This window comes from Drosophila obscura, unplaced genomic scaffold (genome assembly GCF_018151105.1).
Source record: "Drosophila obscura isolate BZ-5 IFL unplaced genomic scaffold, ASM1815110v1 contig_4, whole genome shotgun sequence".
In the NCBI taxonomy this organism is placed as follows: Eukaryota; Metazoa; Arthropoda; class Insecta; order Diptera; family Drosophilidae; genus Drosophila; species Drosophila obscura.
This window is the reverse complement of record NW_024542828.1, coordinates 5,663,742-5,683,500: the sequence shown is the minus strand read 5'-3', so window position 1 is coordinate 5,683,500 and position 19,759 is coordinate 5,663,742. Positions and strand designations below refer to the sequence as shown.

Below are 19,759 nucleotides of genomic sequence, written 5' to 3'. Positions count from 1 at the left end.
TGTAGAAGAAATAAATAATGTATGATGTCGCCGGCACTTTAATAGTTTTGTTAGCCTTTTTTTCCGCTAGCCACCACTGAGAAACCGACTGGCGGCGGAAGTAACTTTTATGCGCGGCCCTAAAAAGGGTTCTGCCCTATAGGGGGTTTTGGCATGAAGGGGGCATGAAGTTGTGCACTGGCACTGCCTCGCCGCTGGCTGTGTCTTAATGGATTTTGTGGCTCTTTTTATTTGGCACCATGCAGAGAGAAACAGAGAGAGCTTAAATGTCCTGCGGCCTTCACCATGGAGGCTTAAGGTCTGCTGTTCCCAGAAAGAATTCTCTTTAAAGCTGCAGCGATGGCTCCAGCTAATTGTTAAATCAGATTTTATTGATTATCCAACGTAAAACGACTGCCATATATTCGCACGTATCATCTGATTAATATCCGTTTCGGCAAAGTCTTGTATAAGCGACCTTCTGGCATCCTTCGGATGATTGAAGCAGAAGGGGCAAAGTAAATTTGAGTAAAAAATTTCCTAAACTATAATTGGTATTTTTAAATCGAATTTAAGAAGTATTATAATCGACTCAGCGTACAAGAGGAAGGTATCGAAAGGAGATCGAAGTTCGCAGAATGCCACTAGCTCCCAGGTCATAGTCCCGCCTCAGCGATTGATGTACCTCCTCGGGATGATTGAAGCAATGGCCTCTGCGCCGCTCCATGACTCCAATATTGCCGTATCAAATCAATGCGAATATATTGCCAGGCAATGTCATCTTTTATTTACTAGAAATTTCCTTTTGTTTTATCGAAACAAAAGCAAAAAGGCAATTCCAAATGAAATGTCAAAGATGAAGTTATTAACATTTCATATGGGTTTCTTTTCGCATTCCAAAAACCAAAATTTTGCCACTCAACGCAGTAAGAACCGAACAACAAAAAAAAACCGAACCGAAAACAGAAAAAAGATAAGAGAATAAATAATTCCCTATGGGCGGAGTCCACGAAAGGAAAATGTCAACTCGCATGTCTTCCGTTTCGTTGTGCCTACTGCCTCCTGTCTCCTGCCGCCTGCTCCTTCTACGGTTCTCCTTGGGGTTCTCGCTATTCTCCAGGCTCCAATTGAAATGACAGATACAAGTGTTCTTCGCGCTTGTTTTATACTTATGACTTGTATTTGTGGGGTATTTGGGGAATGATGTGCAATAGACCCTGTAGATGAATGATCTAATAACAAACGGTATAAAAATAATTATTATTATTTAAAAAGAAGAACCTGTTTCTACCAAAAATATCAATTCAAATTACAACAAAATATAAAAAAAGAATAAAATAAAGACCTACAAAACTACTAGCAAAAATATCAATAAAATAGCTACTAAAATAACTAAACAAAAATACTGAACAGCCTGTGTGCAGCATTTCAGAATAAATGTCTCTTTATGTTCTGCCTCTGTGGAGGACGACTGTTCATATCGAAGCTAAAGCTGAACTAAAGGCAATCCTCAAGTCGCAATAAGGCAAAATCCTTCCCCCATGTTTTTATTTGTTTGAAGGGCAGCAAACATATAAGTTGGAGCAGGGGGAAAGGGGAAAGAAGCGGGCTGTAAACATGAAACATGAAACACGTCTTTCCACTGCTGCTCGCAGACAACAGAAGTCAGCTCTCATAATTTCAGTGGGGTATGTAGTGTCTGAATGGCAGTGCCAGTGCGGCTGCAAGTCTATGGGCTTTTGTCTGCTTTCGGGGGGCTCTTTCAAGTGGTATTGCGGTAGGGGTGGTAGGGGGTATGGGATGGCGTTTCTGGCGATAAGATTTCCATTTGAAATGCATAAGAACCTGATGCCACTTAAAAGTTTTGCTCTCGAGTGCTGGGCTGCTGGCTTGTAACGCATTTTGCCCACCACTCGTGTGCCGTGGCGTAGCGACAACTTTTCTAAGCGTCTTTTAATTAACAGCCATCAAGTGCAAGGATTTCAAGGATCTTGCAAGGCAACCACCAAACACACACACACACTAACACACAAAGACCACGCATACACGGACACGCAGACACTTGTGTAGAGATTGTCGTTGACTGACGCCATATTGAAATTCATTAACATGGCGGCGGTTTGGTTCTCTTCGTGTCGCCAGCGTCCGTCCCGTCCCGTTCCCTGCAGTTATTCTGCGTTGTCGTCACCAGCTTCTCATTAATATCGCAAGTTAAATATTTATAGCATAATTCTAGGAGCTGCTACATCACCAGAAACGGAGCGCATTGTCTCATTCATTGTTGCGGCGGATGGTGGCTGGTGGCTTGCTGCTGGCGGAGAAAGCGCACAGAGAGCGTGTTAAAGAAATTAATTAATATTCTGTTCGCCACAGAGAGAAAAGGGCGAGCGAGCGCAAAAGGAGTAGAGAGACAGAGTTGGGTTTAATAATGGCGCATGTGTGACGCGATTTTTATACCCCCCCCCATCCAGTCATCCATGCCTCATGCCTCATGCTTCATGCGGTTCACCGAGGTTTCACCTCTCGCTTCCCGCCCCTTTTGCGGATTACTTGCCATTTTTCGTTATAGCGCCTCGAGTTCCCCCCAGCATTCCGTTCATTGTGTTTGTGTCACCCATGCATATACATACATACATACATACAGTCACATATATATATGTATATGTGGGACATGTGGCATAAAGCTTAAGGCTCTCCAATCCCATTCCGCGCACTGTTCCCCTTGTTTTAATCGTGACATGCCCGCAATCCATTTTTATACATACGCGCATATCGCATGGCTTCCAAATTAAGTTATAAATTAAAAAAGCACTTTGTCTTATGTTTGCTTTTGCTTTTGCTTTTCAGCTGTGGATGTGGAAAAGGTACCATCACGGATTAGCAATCCTCGGGAAGTAATGGCTTTCTTTTAATGAGAATTAAGATGAGACATCTCTGTGACTTTTGTTGACTAATGTGTGTGTGTGTGTGTGTGTGTGTGTTTCTCTGGTTCGTGGTCTCTCTGGTCCGTGTGTGTGTGTGTTCGAAATAAGCCTCTCATTTGATGTCTGCCTGCTGCTAAATATTAAGTATACGCCTTGAGAGCACTTGTTTGCCCAGGGTACTTGTAGGGGCCAGGGTGCTTGAGTGCCCAATCCACCCTGAACCATCTTCATAACCATAAACCCACTTGCTTCACACTTGAATTTCTTCCCTTCTGTCCCCCGCCCAACCCAACCCACCATGCCACAACAATTGTGAACTTAACTGTGCCGTCTAACCATTTGCTAACCCTCTAAACCGTCTACCCGTCTGGCAGTCCAACAGTCGCTGCTCCTTGGCAACCCTCTCTCGCTCTCTCTCTGGTTAACAGACAGTTTAACTTAATTACAGGCTCCGCTAACTGGCGCTGGCGCCCTCTCACCCTCTCTGTCATCCGTCGACACATCAGGCGTAAATGAACGGAAATGAATTCATAAAATGTGAGCCAGGGCAAAGGCAAGTGCGTTGTGCAACGTGACGCAACGTTGCGCGTTTAAAAGTGTAAATAATATGTGGCATGGGGCAGACGAAGTTGCAGGAGTCCTTCTATGGCTGCCTCTGGATTTGCAGTTGTGCAGCATTGAAGTTGCCTACAGAGTTGTGGCAGCCTAAAATTAAAAAAAAAAAAACATACACACACACACACATTTTGAATACAGGCAATGAACAAAAAGGGCTGCAAAATGGCAGCAGTTTGCAAAAGAGTGCAGAGAGGGGGCAATGGTGGTGGCGTGTGGTGTGGCAGGTCACACGGTGTCACCAAATTAAAACCAAAATAGCAACTGCAACAGCGCGAACTCTTGTGAACACCCTCCCCCTGCAACAGTCGTCATGTGTGTGTGTGCGCGCCACAGGAAGTTGCATTCAAATTCGTTGACATTTAAATAGTTGCAGTGCTTTGTAAATAACGAAAAATTTGCACAAAGTTACAGCACCCATACCCATACCCATTCCATATTCCCAATTCCCAACTGCCTATGGCGGCTGCCAGCTAAGATCCTGTTAACTGCAAATGGGATTTGTTTACTCATAGTGTTTAAATTGCCATTAAATTAAATATAGCTAAGCCCAGGGCTTATACGTTTAGTGGTGTGGGCGGCCATGCAGTTAAATCTGGCTATTTAAACTAAAATTAAAGTTCTTTATGAATTTCATCTGTGGCTCTGTGCCCAGGCAGATACAGATGCAGATGCTTTATTTTCCACGAAATCTCTTAATCATACTGTTTAAATTCCAATTAACATGATTAGCTGAGTCATACAGTTTAAGTGTGGAAAACTGGCGCAGCAAAGTTACCTGCTGCCTGCTGGCTAGATATTTCCATTCGCATGCTGCCTGGGGCCATTGCGCATTTAAATTCCAATCACATTCGCTCAAATGGTGGCTATGGCTACAATCTTTCATCATTACTTACTCGAGAGAGATTGTGAGCACAAAAAGAGAAAAGGTTTAACCGGAGGAAAACTTTGCAGTTTGCTTATCTTTGTTGCTTGTTGCCTGCCTGCCTGCCTGTCCGTCCGTCTGTCCGTCTGTCTGTATGTCTGTATGTCTGTATATCTGTCGTTACGTGCGCCTGTCATCCCGGATTAAGTGCGTATCCTCGAATGCTCATTTGGGCCTTTGTTTGGTGGCCTCCAAGTTGTTGCCAACGAACTTTGGCCCCCAAAAAGTTACCTTTTCTCAGCAAACACACGCACACACACACGCATACACTGTGCTCACACATGTGAGGCGACGACGCGTATAAAAGTTTTTGTTGCATCAAATTAGGCGCGGCATAAGGAAGGGTGTCCCGTGTCCCATGGCCCGTTCGCCTTCCTGAAGGGAGCAGCAGCTGCGCGCCTGCCTCCATCGTCTTTAATCAGTGGCGTGCGCTCGTTTAACGCAAATTAAATTTCTGTTGTGTAAGAAAACTCCACTCCACATTCACTTCCACTCCACTTCACTCCCATCCATGATTAACGAATTTTCCTTTTAATTTCCCTCAAGCTTACGCACACACATACACACTAACACACACACACTAACACACACACACACAAGGAGCAAAAGAACATATATGTATGCCAGGCACTGTACTTCCTGCATTTGTTGATAAGATTTTAACACGCCGCGTAGGTTTTCTCGCAACAAGCCGCCCAAAAAAAGTTTTCTCATCCGCCGCTGGCTGTTTTTTCCCATCTCCCATCTCCCCTGCCCTTCCCTTCCCTTCTCTGTTGCCATTCGAAAGACAAGAAGAAAGTTGGGAAAGCCAGGACCCTAATGCGCGTGGAAAGGCTTCCAAGGTGTGCAAGGGAAAGCCCAGGAAATCGTCTAAAGCCTTTGGCGCACTTTGCAGAACCGTAACAGAAACGAATACCCTTGCTGGCATTCGGGGCCCTTTAGGTGCTCGAAGTAAGTGGGGTGGGCGGGGGCACTTTAGTTCTGATTCATAGATTCTAGAAACATAAAATAACCAATAATATTTCCATAGAGGATTTTCGTATCTAGTAAATATTCCTGCAACATTTTTGCCTTAGAGTATAGCCCCTGTCTGTCATATTGCTGCCGCGACAAATTATAAACTTCTTTGCCACTTTTTTCGGTTTGTCTGCAGAGTTGCAGAGAGCGAGACAAAAATCTCCAAAGCTGTCTCAAAATTTCAGCCAAAAAAAAAAGTTTTACGAAAGTGGGAAAAAACTTCCACGTCTCTGGGCCGCTGGCATGGCGGGGTATCGGACGGGACGGGATGCGATGGAATGGGATGGGTGTAGAGGGTGTGGCTGTCACATGAGCGGCAGATCAACAGATTAAATGAAAGTTTTTGTTATGTATTCTCTGTCGTTTTGCCACATTTGTTACCGTTTGCTGTTAATTCCCCAGGTAATATTTAGAGGTATGCCACACAGCTACACAGCTACACATGACGCATAAAGCATTTTAAATTGTTGGCTGTCATTTGGCATAAAAGGCTCGCTGATTGCGGTTAATGATGACACCAGAAGATAAAAAGCAACAACAAAGGGCATAACGGGAGCATAACTGGAGCACAGGTTGGGGATTTGGGGGCTACCAACGATAAGGCATTTGACAAATGTGCACTTTTTAACACCTTGCGGCGGCAGAGCATCCTGTGCGATGTTGCTCCTGTTGATGGTGATGGCGTGATTGTCTCTAAGGCTTTCTACATGCAATTAAGATTTTTTTAAATTGCCTTACAGCGGCTACATAATGGATAGACACTCGTTAATGGGTTTCGCACAGAAAAAAAATTCTAATCGAAGCTCTAACGCAATGAATTTGCTTCCTTATGGATTGTTTAATCTCTGGAAATATAAAGATATTAATCTTAATGAGAGCTGCTTTCTAGAAAGCAGAGAGCTTGCTGTTGTAGGTTTCTTTTCTTTCATGCACATAAATTTATGCACAACCACACCGATGGGATTCAAGTCATCAGCTGTCCGAACGAGAGCTGCTAATAACAGAAACAAGGCGACTGGGGGGCTTGTGGCATGGGGCATGGGGCACCTACAGAACACAGGCCGACACATGACAAGTGCACTCTATGTCTGTGGGAGCACACGTTGCCTGGGGTGGGGTGGGGGAGGGGCATGTTGCTATTGCGTTTAGCTAACACCGACTGTCAGTGGCGTGAACAAGTGCTGTGTTGAAGTATACCGTTCACGTTCCGCCACACACGCACCACACACTGGACTACGTGAAATTGTTTCGCCCCTCCCCTACACGGTGTGTGTACATGTTTGTATGTGCATAAGAGAGGATTATAATGTTAAGAGGGGGAGATCGAGAGAGAGAGAGAGAGAGCGAGAGTATGAAAGTGTAAATGTCTGCTCATGACATTCATTTGAAGAACAAGCACTCACATACGAGTGTACGAGTATATCTGCATACTTCTCAACGCACATCGCACATCCATCCAAATATTCAACAAGCTACATTATTGTCATTATCGCATGACGGCTTCAAGGACGCAGCCAACTGGAAACAAGAAAAACGAACACACACAGAGTGAGAGTTGTGTATATAATTAAGGAGACGCCTCTTACTCTTCTCAAGCACAAATCCTGTAACCGCACGAACCGCACAATCAATCTCAAGTTGTCTGAGTGGATCTCCATCGCCGTCGCATACGCCCACTCCTTGGTAAGAGCGTTAAATAGATTTATCACCAAAGTATTTTTTTTTTTTTTGTGCAAAGCAATTTCTTCGACTCAATAATAACTTCAAAGGTAGTGGGAGTGGTGGAGTGCTCTCATCTTCTCTATAGCCACGACAGCTGTCGCCGTCTTTCGCTATTCTGTAATAAACAACAAAAATCACGTATACGCAGCGTGAAAGCCTGACTGCCTGACTGCCTGCTGTAATTGAAACTATTTACTTTCTGGCATTTTCATTAAGGGCAATTTTCGTTGAAATTTAACGCACTTCCCTGCAAATGGTGCCAGTGGGAAGGAGCCAGGCCAGCCGCTGTCGGGCAATGCTAATTACTTGAAAATCAATTGTCGCAATTCATTTTGAGCGCTCCGGTTTCCGGCGTACCCCCCCTGGTATACCCCGCCCCCTCCTCTGGCTGCTGGAGTGCTGTGTAAAATTAAGTATGTTAATTTAAATTTATCGTTCCAATGATTTTCATTTCCTTTTTGCCAATCCCAACTTGCATATTTCTTCAAACGGATATTTCCTCTCTCCCTTACTCTCCCTCTCTCTCTCTCTCTTACACTCTCTGGCAATGATTTTTGCAAATGGCCTTAATGAAGGCGTAGGAGGTGGCAGCTGCTTTACCCCTGTCTTCAGTTTTTGTGTCTCCTGCCGTGTAATCAACGCCAACGAAAGCCAACGAATCGCCCTTGCCATCAAATTAGCAAACGTCGCTAAATTAGTAGGCAAAAAAAAAGTGTATAAAAGAAAAGAGAAGGCAAAGAAAAATTGGATTCTATTTTATTCCTGTGGTTAGGCCCTTGTCCTTGATATAGGGTTACAAATGAAGCTATAATTTGTGGAATGAACATGATATATGAGAGATTTTGGGTCTGATTTTTCCATGGCTACAATTACTCACCTCACCATCTCCCCTCCAATCATCCTAACAATGGGGAAACCTGTTTTTATCTGCAAAAAAAAAGAAACTTATTTTTACAACTTTTCTATCCATTTGCTAAATGCTTTTTCCCCTCCCCTCCCCACTTTCTGTTCTGTTTCGCTTTACCTTTCCTCTTCTCTATGCGGCTCCTTTTTTTTCCTCTTCTTTATTCTGCTCATTTTTTTTTTTTGGCCAGCAGCAGCCCCTGGGACTCCCCCATGCAAACATTTGAATTTAGTTTTGATTTTATTTGGCTGGGATACTTTTCCCGTTTATCAATTCCTTTGTGTATTTCCAAAAAAAAATACGATTTATTCTATGGTTTTTAAACAAATTAAGTTTAGTAAAATTTGAAATGCTTATACAGGGTACATAATGCTGCGAACATCCCTGCTTTGTGTGCATAGTTTTAGTTCGAAACTTCAGTAATGGGCAGAATGGTGTCCAGGCATTACGATATGCTTTTCTGTTGCATTAATTTTTCTATGCGATTGCCGCCTGGGAAATCACAATCAGTTTTGTGTGTGTGTGTGTGTGTGTGTGTGTAATAAAAAGCCAAATTGTGGTTTTTATGAAAAAAAAAACTAATATGCTTTTTATCGGTGGAATTCATTTGGTACTTTTGACACCATTCAAAATTTTACAAACAATTGCACAATTTGCCAGGCAATGGCTTCCAGTAATTTCCTGATGAATTTTTTAACAGAGGCAAAAGCTAAACAATTTAATGACTTGGTTGGAAAATCAATTTTTATATTTTATTACTCCGACTCTCGACACTCGACACTCATTCTGCCACCAAGGGTGTGACATATATTTTCACACATAAAAAAAAAGATAAAAAACTGGAAAAACACTGGGGAGAAATGAGAGGAGAAAGCCTGTCTAAGTGCTCTCACATATGCTCTCCCACTGCCCCCCTGCTCCATTGTGTTTTTGAGGATTTGAGCCATATAAATGCAAATGGCTTATGAAAATAATTTGACAGTAAATTACAAATTTATGGTAAATTGCATATTGAGGGATTTTTCTTCTCGTTGCCAGCTGCCATCTGCCGCAGCCGTAGCCGTAGCCACAGCCACAGCCCCAGCCCCAGCACAGTTATCCCACTTAACCGCATTCATTATTATTGTGGTGTAATAAAGGCACGCGTTTCCCCTTCTTACCTGTGCTTCTACGCACTCCAACACCCCCCTCCCAGCTACTAGGGAAGGCCTATGTACCTCCTATTTGCCTCCTGGCAGCTGTGTAAAATTTTCTTTATTTCTTATCAACTTGATTGCGTTAAATGGAACATTTTCTCTTTCTTTTACATTATACTTTCGTTTTTTTTTTTTTTAATAATTGGGTGTTTAAGGTGAACAATTTTCATTCTTTATGTTGCAGGAAATGATTAAAAAGGCGAACAAAGGCGGGGAGTGGAAGAGGCTTAAGTGCCATGCCCATGCCTTCGTTTTTTTTTTGTGTTGCCAATGAATGGAGAATGCTCGCGGTTGCAAGTGCACTCGACTGATTATTGTATAAATGCAAAGGAATTTCCAAATGAAAAGCCAGCGGCAAAACAAAAGGCGGGGGAAGGGTGGGGAAAATGCATTAAGCCCCATATCACAGAAGAGCTAAAGCGGGGGGGTAGGGCTGGGATAATTGCCAGCGAGGAAACCAATCCACTGGGGAGTGCTACTACAAAATTAAAAAATCAATTCTTATTGTCTCTTGGCAAAAGATTACCATAAAGATTCTTAGGTACAGATACTTTCACTCACTCCACAATTTCCCATTTCTGCCACAGATTTTTAAATGCATTTAAGCATGACGCACCTGCTTATGCGATTATGTGGCATCATCTGGTTACTTGGTTTTTTTTTTTGCTTTAAATCATTCAATTATTATTCAGTTGAATGGATCGTATTTATGCCTCAGCTACCACCTGATGTTGCACTTCCGAACAGCCGCCACATGCATTTACCCGTAACCCTTTTCCATTCGGGGGAAAACATAAGAAACACAGGAGACATAAAAGTAAGTCGGTTGAGCTCTTAATGCAATGAGTATTCGTTTCTTTTCAGTGCAAAATGAATCCTGGATTTAAGTATACACTCGACTCGTCTGCAATTGAAAGTGTGCCCCAAAGTGGGTCCGCGGAGTAAGATGTCCTGAATTTTAAACAACTTGGAAAAGAACAATTGAAAAGCAGCGGACGTGGAAACAAAGCGCTGGAATGAGACCCAAATAAAATGGAGGAAAAGTGTAATTTAATGACCAACAAAGGAATACTCTAGTACTTTCACCTTTCACCAAGGCGCAGAGCGCGCTATGGGTTGGGGGGAAACAATGCCAAGTCAGCTGCAACATCTCAGCGCCAACAGAACCAGAACCCCTGCCCCTAGCACGAAATTGCATTTTTCTCGTTATCTCTCTGTCTCTCTCTCCCGCTCTGCTGCTGTCTCTCTCGCATATCTATACATACCCCTTTCTGCCACACTCTTGCTCGAAAAATTCTCTCCTTAGAATCTTTAGCCACGGACAAAACCAAAAAACGAGGAAAACGTACAAAGTTTTCTTTCGCAATTTGTTTTGTTTGCTTCTTGCGCTCTCCGTTCATTTTGTAAACAGCATGGAAAATTGCACAAAACTTTGCCAACCAGCACAAAAAACACCAAAGTTAAAGGTACTTCGCTTTCTCTACTCCCAAGCATTGGATATGTCAGGGGGCATGTTGCAGCGCCTCGGCAGCTGGCAGAACCATAGCAACCAAGGCTGCTGCTATCCTATCTGGCCTTCTCGATTGATGGACAAACAGACCGAATGACCGATGCTGCGATGGTTTTCAATGGAATTGGCCAAGACAGCCAGCACAGCTGGAGGTTGTGTTGATACACCTGATACATTTCCACAGCGCCAGATTCGAGCATAAGAAATTGCATTTTTCAAAATGGAAATTGACTTTACTTTTTTTTCGGATTCTAAGGAAAAAAAAAACAGACTTGACCGAACCCCAGTTTTTACAGGGTTTCAATAGTTCAGAATTTGCAAAATGTTTATTATGGTAGCAAGAAAGTAACTTAAATCTGTAGCAAAGATTATAACTGTTCAGTTTGAAAGCCAAACAGAAACAGAGCAAAGGCTACATAGAATAAAACACTTGCAAGATTTAAAGTGAAAGCGGAATCTGCGCTCTGTGTGCCTTTGCTGCTCTTTAGATTGCGCCCAAAGGGAGTGAAATTTAAGGCATCCTCTGGAAAAAATTAACTGCTGGAGCCCTGCTGTGGCATGGCGGAAAAAAAGCTCCGCTCCAAGCCATGTGGGTAAACCAAAGTGGCCAGACATGCATTCAAATGCCAAGCGAATGGAAGTTTTCTTTTTTATTTAGTTTTGTGTCAGCAACTGCACCACTCCATGGGGTCGGATCGGGTCGTCTTTGCTCAGGCGTTAAATTCGGTGCATAGCCATTGCAGTGCCAGACACTGCCGAATGTATCTCAAGTGGAGTTTTTCTACTGTGAGAAATCCTGCAGATGTTTCGGGAGCAGCAGCAAGCAAACTTTGTGGATTCAAAACAAAAAGAAAAAAAACAAAAACTTTTGTTTACCGTTTGCCCTGCACTCGGATGCTTAATTGAAATTGCATGAGAAATGATTAATTTACCTGAATATATCTGAGTATGGCGGAGCGTAAGGCCGTAACTGGCACGCCACCTGTCATCTGTCATCGCCGATTGCCATTGATGTATCGATGGAAAAGTTATTAAGTGAAAATATTTATTCCCCGCCCCAATCGATGAGTAAACAACATCCTTTCATCATCAACTGTTGCAGGATCAAACTTTATTATTTGCCCCACACCCCAGCCCCCTCGCAGCAAATTTCAGGCTAATGAAAGAAAGTCTTTCACAACGCCGACACGTTTTATTACAGCGTTTGCATTGCGACGCAAGTCGAAGACAGCAGAAACAGCCAGCCAGCCATCCGTTTGGTAGCATCGCTTGAAGCGACAAAGGACGACATTCCGTGCCGTTTCTTTCGTTTGTTTGCTTCTTTTTCTAACTTTTTTTTGGTGTAATGTTTTCTTTGGGCGCCTCTTTTATTATTATATCCGGTTTACGTGGCGTATGATGAACACGTCTATTGGTTGTTGCGTTGCTACTGGCATTCCGCTCCGCTCCCCCCCCCAAGAGGTGTGTGCTATGTATGTTTTTTGCCTTATTGAGTTTTCGGATATGAAACGCACACAAACACAAAGGCGCACGTGTGCCTGTGTTTGTTTTTTTTTTTGGTGCTTGTTATATTTGACTCCGTTTTAAAGTGGCATTCAAATCTACACAAAAGGCATCGAGAAACAGAACAAACGAATCTCGTCGCCATAGTAACTAATCGGAAACTAACATTCGATTTGCAGCAGAGCCAACCAGAGCCCACCAGAGCCCACCAGAGCCCAGAGTCAAATCTGAATTGTTGCCCAACTGACATAGAAAAGAGGCTCAGGTGCCATATAGTTATATATGAGAGTTGCATAAGTTATTGGGTGGCACTCTGTGGGGTTCAAGAGAGGCAGACAGCCAGCAGTGCGAGTCACGCACCATCCCACCCCTAGGGATATGTTAAGCCCCGTTCTGACAGGCAACCCATCCAGTGTAAAGCATAGACAGGACGACGCATGTCAGGGATCACGGGTGTATGGTGGCACAGATAAAAGTAAAAGAAAGATACCGTGGCCATTAATGACATGGCGATAACTTTAATTTTTCATTTTGGCAGGCGACGAGGTACGCATATTGTTGCCATTTCCGCTTCCGGTTGATGGGTGACACACGTACACGCATCTCCGGGTTTCCGGGAGGGTCGCGTCGCGTCGCCGTTGACACTCGACAATTACAACACGTGCTTGGGGATTTTTTTTTTGGTTTGTTTGCTGCGTGCCATGCTTGTTTGTTCCTCTTCTTGTGGCATCAACATTTTAGGCACAATTCAGTCGACAACTTTTGCTCAATGGCGTCTTAAATCACACAGACAGACACACACACAGGCACAAGCATTCACAGTTAGTGGAACATTGGGGGGCGGGGGTGCACTCCTAAGTTCCTACCGTAAAATATTCAAATTAAAAGGACTTATGTAGGCACTCAATGTTACCGCCATTATGTTACATTGTTGTCTGCCATCAGGACCAAGACCTCGACCTACGTTCTCCTTTCACCATTCACCACTCACCGTTCTCTTCCTTTTCCTTGGCATCTGCTCCATCTTGCATCTTGTGGGGAAGTCAGCCCAGCCCGTCCTTCCGTTGCTCTCAACGCTTTCAACTTGCTATTTTTTTACACTTTAGTTGACAGCGGGAGCCATTTGTGGCAACACAGCCACGCCCCAATTTTGGAAACGCCACCCCATTCTGCCCCTGCCCCTACTCTTGCTCCAGCCTCTGGCCTCTGGCCTTGCTAGTTGTCCTTGCTGTGATGCTGAGATGCTGATACTGATGCGATGCTGTTGCTGCCTGTAAACCCTATATATGTTGTATTTTCCGGGTAATTTACATTCTCATCACAGCGAAAGAGAATGAGAGGAAGAGAGAGAGAGAGGGAGAGAAGAACTTTACCTATGGGAAGAGCAGCGAGAGAGACAGCGCAACAGAGACAACTGACAGCGGAGAAATTTCCATTTCCTTGGCTGCTCCCAGTGACTGGGAAGGTTTTAAAATAATAAAATAAAGCAATCATAAAGTATGTGGAGCTTTTTTCTTAGGCAACGACTTGCTGGATGCCCTGTAAAAGGTAATGAAACAAATGAGTCTGAAAGTTCTGCCATAAGAGTATTTCATTAATTTCCAATTCTACGAGCAGCTACTGAGAGGAATATCCTTGTTCTTTTGTAACAGATGATGGAGAAAAGGGCCTGGCACAGGCACAAAAGCACAGGCACATCTCAGGGTATAAAAATAATATCATACCCTATATGATGTCTCGTTATTTGCTTTTATTATTACTCGTAGTTGTTGTAGTTTCACATTTCTGACATTTTGGTATGATTTTATTGCATCTTGCGAGGCGAGGCAAGGCGATGCTGTTGCTGATTCATTTTATTACCATCAAATTAAGCTCAACCAATTTAGTGCCGCCCAAGGAATTTGATGAGCTTATTGAAATTGCAGGCACAAATCGTACTTTAACCAGAGAATTGCCATAGAACTTGTTAACGTTTAAGCAAGAATTTAAGATGGAAAATGTTATTTTTCTACGAATGGCAAGTGCTTCCCTCAGCATGTGAAGCAGAGAAGTGGAAAATCGCCATATCGCATTGGATTCATTATAAATACAATTTCACAGCGCGTAAGTTCCCACACAAAAGGAAAGCCAAGGGATGACGGTCTGAGGGGTGCTGGTAGAATACCAAAAATGGGCGATTCTCAAGCGGTTGGCTTGGACTCCGTTTCTGTTACTGTTTCGACTTCTTTTATGCCTTTTGCTCGGGCAAACTGAAGCGCACTCAAAAATTTATTGTCTGCAACTCGAAGTTCGACATGAATTTTATTTATTTGCATGTAAATCGGATTTGTGTGACCCCAAAGACGTTCGAGCGTGAAATATACGAGCAACAGCCGCTGACCGAGCACTCTCGAATGCCCGATTGGCCGATTGCTCTCTTTCTCTACTTCGCTTTCGCTGTCAGTCTCTCCACTCTGTCGGGGGCTGTCTCTGCTCTTTTATATCTGTGAACCATGGACCATGTCGAAGGTGAAAGGTGCAGCATTCAACGCCTGAATGGGCACGAAAAGCAGGCCTGGCCTGCCTCTCTCATCTTCCCATTCCACAAGTTTGAGTCCTGTCTGGTTTTGTTTTCCATTCGGACTTCGGACTCCGCTCCGTGTATTTTTGAAGCAACCTTTTTTATATTTATTTCCCTCTACTTTTCCGTTGGTTTGTTGTTTCTGGCATTCCTTTATCATTTTAAATGTAGTCGGACATGGACACGTCGGTTCTGTTAGGCTTGCATGATTTTGGGGCATTTTTGTTGTCGGTTGTTGGGGCTGCTCCCTGTATCTGTTTATAGAATATACCGAACGGTATGCCGGCTGTCTACCGGCTGTGCTGTGCTGTGCTGTCCTGTCCGGCTGCCGTTTGGCCACTTTGGTGTGTGTTTTATTAGCTATTATGCCTAAAATATGGCTTACGTCTCGTTTATTGTTATTTATAATGATTCATTTTGCACGTTTTTATGGCTGTCATGGGCATGAGTAGGGATCCCCTGGCCGCCCGAAACTGGAGGCATCTTCGTGGATAATGTTGTGCGGTTTGTCTGCCATCCGCATTCGCTCAACGAAAGTTTATTTGTTTAATGGGTTTTTGGCTCTGCTATCTGGCATGAAGATATGGCCTGTGTGTAGCCCCTCGAATTTAAATTGGTCAGAGTTCTTTATTGATATGTTTTCAAATTATCTACCAAATTGTTTTCCTGCTAAAAAAAAAAACGTTGCCAACTGAATTAGTCGCTGCAGCCTGAGAGTAGGCAACGATATAGATGATCGAGCAGTTCAAGCAGTTAAGCTAGCAAGCAGTGCAGTACTTTCATATAAAGTTTAATCCTACAAAATCAATTACGAAAAATAATGCAATCTGCCAGAGACACTCTACTCGTGCATCCTCAACCCCCCAACACCCGCACCTTGTTCCGTGCAGCAATTTTGTTAGTTCCTCCTCCCCCGCCCTTATACCCTTACATCCCATATCATACATCACATCGCTTGCTTATGTTTTGAATAATTTAGTTGGGTTTTCCTTATGCAATTTTTTTAGTTAGCTTTTTTTCTGCATTTTAAAAACGATTTTGCCAATGTAAAACGTGAAATGCAAAAATGCCAGTACGAACACATGAGCTTCCAGCTTCAGCTGCATGTTGCAGCTGCTGTTGCCACAGCGCTCTCTAGCTCTGAAGCTGTAGCTGTTGCTGAAGCTGAAGCTGAAGCGTGGGTGTAAGCTAGAGAAATTGTCGCATAATGATGTCTACGATAAATTTTACAAATCCTTGAGCAAGTTTATGCTCGACGTCTTCCTGGATGCTTCGCTGCGCTACTGCTCTGCTGTTCCCTGTCCTGGTAAGTTTTCCCTTTAGTTTTATTTCATTTACTGACAGCCATCTCCTCCTCTAGGTAGAGCGACGTGGTTGTGGCAGGCAACCTTTAAAATATTTTTGCAATTTATTTACACACACACACACACACACACACAGCTGCATCGCTTATACACTTAGCTCTCAGTTCACATATGCAAAATAAAGTGATTACAAAGATATAAACACACACATACACACAGTGGAAGATGAAGGAGCAGCTCCATGGCTCATGCATGTTTTAATGCACTTCCATGCGATGGAGACAAGAGAATTTTCATTTGCATTTACAATACGAGTACATATACAAACAAACCAGCTAACACACATTGCCAGCGTTCCTATCTGCGTGTGTGTGTGTGTGTGTGTCTGTTGCTTGCTTCTTTTCGATTTGCTGCCATCCCCAAATATTTGTACACAAACGCAAGCAAAAGATACTCGTTGTAGATGCGTTATATTTTATGCAAAATTAAATGTGGGAACAACATTGCATGAGCAACCAAAATCTTAAAGGGAAATTGCCATAAATTTAACCTACACAACGTTCATTATAAATAAAACAAAAGCAGCAAAAGTATTCTGCAGACAGCTCCAAGCCAATAAATGTCGAAGAATCCAGGCAACAAATCATCAAAAAACAAAGAAAAAAAACATGAAAAAAGCTCAACAAAAATTAGCTACACATCAAATATGCACAAGAAAAATAGAAAGAAAACTTCTCAGACACCCCCAAACACACATCAACGAGTTGATATTGTACATATATACACGTATCTGTATATTGAGGCACTCAGTGAGCTCCTAGCGGAGGCGCAACATATGCCACAGCTGTCATTAAATTTGTGCCAGCAAAAAAATAACAGAGAAAAACTGAACAAGATCCCACACACAGAGCACATTGTACGCAACGGAAATGAGTGGCAAATTTTGTTGGAAAAATAGAGAAATACAAATGTTTACTAATAACAAAAACTGATATCCAGAAACAGAGGCAGAGACAGAGACAGAGATGCTGTTTACACGCTGCACACGTTGCAGCACACACCCAAAAAAAAAATGTGAGCAGAATCTACAATTCAAATCGAGGGCACAGATCGGATGCGAATGGAAATGGGAATGAAAATGGTAGTGGAAGTACAAGTGGTAGTGGCAGTGGGCTTATTAGCAAAAAAAAGCCCGAGGTAAAATATGCCATAGATAGAGAAACAAATAAACTCCCCCAACATTTTTTCTGTGTGTTTCTTTATATATGTATGTTTTTGGGGGGGATTTTTATGAGTTTATATCGCAAATTGTTTGCGTGTTGCCTTTTAATGCCCCCCGCGGGCTAGAATATTTTCGCAAGTTCTCTCTGCCTTTCATATATTTTCTCTTTTATACCACATAATATCTATTCAACTATTCGTATTCGTAAGGGGAAGGAGAGCGAGCAGTAGATGGTAAAAGCGTTTTTCAAGATAGTATGCAAGAAAGAAGAATTATTTAAATTGAAAATTGTTTGTTTAGCAAAAGATAAATTCACCCAACTGCATGTTCAGCGAGGACCACATCTAGTGGTAAACAAAAAAAAAGCTAGGGGAAAATCGTTGCTGAATAGTGTAAAATGCTGCCTTTCCAACTTGGGGGGGATGGGAGGTCATTCAACCTACAATAGAAACAGAGCAGAGAACATATCTCTGTAATTTACAACTTCGAAACCGAGTGAAATTCATTTACGTCATAAGTCTCTTTCTCTCGGATAACTTCAATCTTTTAATGCCCGTCCAGAAAGAATCGTTTTTATATCGTCTGTTGACTCCTTGTAAACAGCAATCTTTTGGTTGAATGTTGAATGGAGTGCCAGGGCCCCCAAATGTCGAGAGCTGTCTAAACCAAATGTACATTTCACTTATTTTGCATACGAAATTCATTTACGACCATGTTCAGAGATAAAGATACAGATACACACAGAGTTCAAATAGTAAATTACGCTGAGCTTGGGCATCCTTTGAGGGGTGTGGGGGGGAACTACCATTTCTCTTCGGTTTTGGTTTTTAGGACAAGGATAAAGCATATCATATATTTCAGATGATTCTTTTATTCCATGAATTTTATTTTTGTTTTTTTTTTTATCAATATTCAGCATGCATAATTAATTGCTTAAAGCGTTCCATTCAGTGTTTGCTTCTAATTAGCGTTAAATTGTTTTCAGTGTGTGTCCAAATGTGCATACAGGGCTCCGGCTGCAATCAATTTCATTACATTACTTCATTTTTTGCCCTAATTGGTCCCTAATTGCATTTAAAATTGTGTACGGCAATTAAACAAATATTTTATATGGAATTTAGTATAAGGCGTTAATCAAAGAAAAGAAACTCATTCAAGTGTAGAAAAATCACAGTGTGATTCAGTGTTCCATTTCTAGGAAAAACAAATAAAAGAAATTCTGGGCCAAATCAAGCACAAAGAATTAATTAGCACAGTTAAGTGGCTGCCACAACGAGTGCCAGTGAGAGTGGGAGTGTTGCAGTGGGGGTGAAATCCAATCTTTGGTATACACTTTTTTTTTTGGGGGGGACAGCGGAAGATACAAATTGCTGGATGTATCCAGATACAAACAATTGACCTAGATTTGTGTGTGGGTGTCTGTGTATCTGTGTGTTGTGTGTGCGGTTTGCCTTGAACATAATCATCGACAAGTGTTTTCCATTGGGGAAAGGAGAAGGAGAGACAAAACCAAAAGCTTCTTAGGCCTCGGCCTTATGTTTCTGTTTCTGTTTCCGTTTCTGCCTTTTCCATTATTCTTTAAAGACCATTTTCTTTTGCCTTATTTATGCGCAACAGTTGGTCCATGATACCACGATACAAAGATACAACCGCATTGGCTTTGATGCTCTATGGAGGTGCTGAAAGTATCTACAATATTTGTCGAGGGAGTATCATTTCAAATGAATGAAACTGTTGAATTATATATACAAATATTCTCTAAAGAGCACACAATATTCGTTCTAGTACAATTGTCCTCCCTGTCCCCTCTCTCGTTCGACACTCGTCATGTTCTCATAAATCTGATGCTTTTTACATAGAAAATGATTTCGATTGCCAGATATCTTGGCAGCCAATGTACGTTCGGCCGCTTTTTGTAGGACAAACGCCCACGCCAACGCCTTCACTTTGACATAGACACAGATGATACAGATACAGATACACACGCACACTCGTGAGTTGCTCAATTAATTTTGATTGCAGCCTTGGCAGCTGTTTTTCCAACTCACGTATTACGTTTAGGTGTGTGTGCGTGGATTATTCTGTTTTCGTTTCACACTTTTCATTCGAAGCAAAGCAAAAAACACACGGGACGTGGTGGGGTTCATGGTGAATTTCATTTATCCATAAATTTTCCTTTTCATTTCTATGAGTTTTTTTTTTTTTTGGTTTGTAAATAAATACATTTCAAAATTATTTATTTAGTTTGAAGAGATTTCATTGAGCGTTTTTTTTTCCTAAATGAAGCGTAAATATTTTATTTGACCACAAGGTTGACGAGTGTCTTACTATCTATGCATAAACGAAGCAAAGTATACAAAGATTTTGATTTGATTTAT

At 42.3% G+C, this 19,759-nt stretch overlaps 1 long non-coding RNA gene across 1 annotated transcript; it reads right to left on the bottom strand.

Moving 5' to 3' along the window:
• Positions 1-7,928: 7,928 nt before the first annotated feature.
• Positions 7,929-8,236, bottom strand: LOC111074949. The gene is made up of 3 exons (XR_002607875.2): positions 8,207-8,236; positions 8,060-8,109; positions 7,929-7,987 (listed from the first exon to the last, which is right to left on the bottom strand). It is a non-coding gene; the product is annotated as an uncharacterized LOC111074949 (long non-coding RNA).
• Between the last annotated feature and the right edge of the window lie 11,523 nt (positions 8,237-19,759).